Genomic DNA, 545 nt, shown 5'->3' on the forward strand with positions numbered 1-545 from the left:
CACACTGTGTGTGTATTGTGAGGTAGCTATATTCGTGTTGCTGGTGTCTGACGGAGCATGACTGCTGAGCTACAGCCAAAATACTCTATTTGACCTAGATCAGATGTCAGCACCCGGCTAGTGTATGTGTGTGTGAGCATAGTGTTTATGCCTATTTGTCAGCAATATGATGAATTTTGGACATTGCCCATAATGATGTAAGAGCTCCCTCCCACATGTCCTCTGACTCTCTGCTAATCATTCTGTTTGTGCCTCCCTTCAGTGTCTTTCTCCCTGATTTGCTATTTCTGCTTCTCTGTCTCTCTCTCTTCTTCCCCGTCTTTCTATTTCTCATTCTCTTTGTCCCTTCCTCTGAGGAAACTGGAGCACTCACCAAGTAAATGTCTTCGTCTGTGTTAGTGTGTGTGTGTGTCTGTGAAATAGGGTTTATTTGTTAGGGTGACATATTGGTGCCCTTGTGCTTCACCTCTCAATCCAAACATTTAATTTCATCCAATAACAGGCATGTCAGCTGTTTACTGCACATGTCACACACACACACACAC

General features: G+C 43.9%; 1 protein-coding gene across 1 annotated transcript in view; it reads left to right on the forward strand.

Moving 5' to 3' along the window:
- Positions 1 to 545, forward strand: part of grm5b (glutamate receptor, metabotropic 5b) — a 56,879-nt gene that overhangs the window by 42,297 nt on the left and 14,037 nt on the right.

Source organism: Morone saxatilis, unplaced genomic scaffold (genome assembly GCF_004916995.1).
Source record: "Morone saxatilis isolate NCDOM2014 unplaced genomic scaffold, NCSU_SB_2.0 Contig8, whole genome shotgun sequence".
Lineage (NCBI taxonomy): Eukaryota > Metazoa > Chordata > Actinopteri > Moronidae > Morone > Morone saxatilis.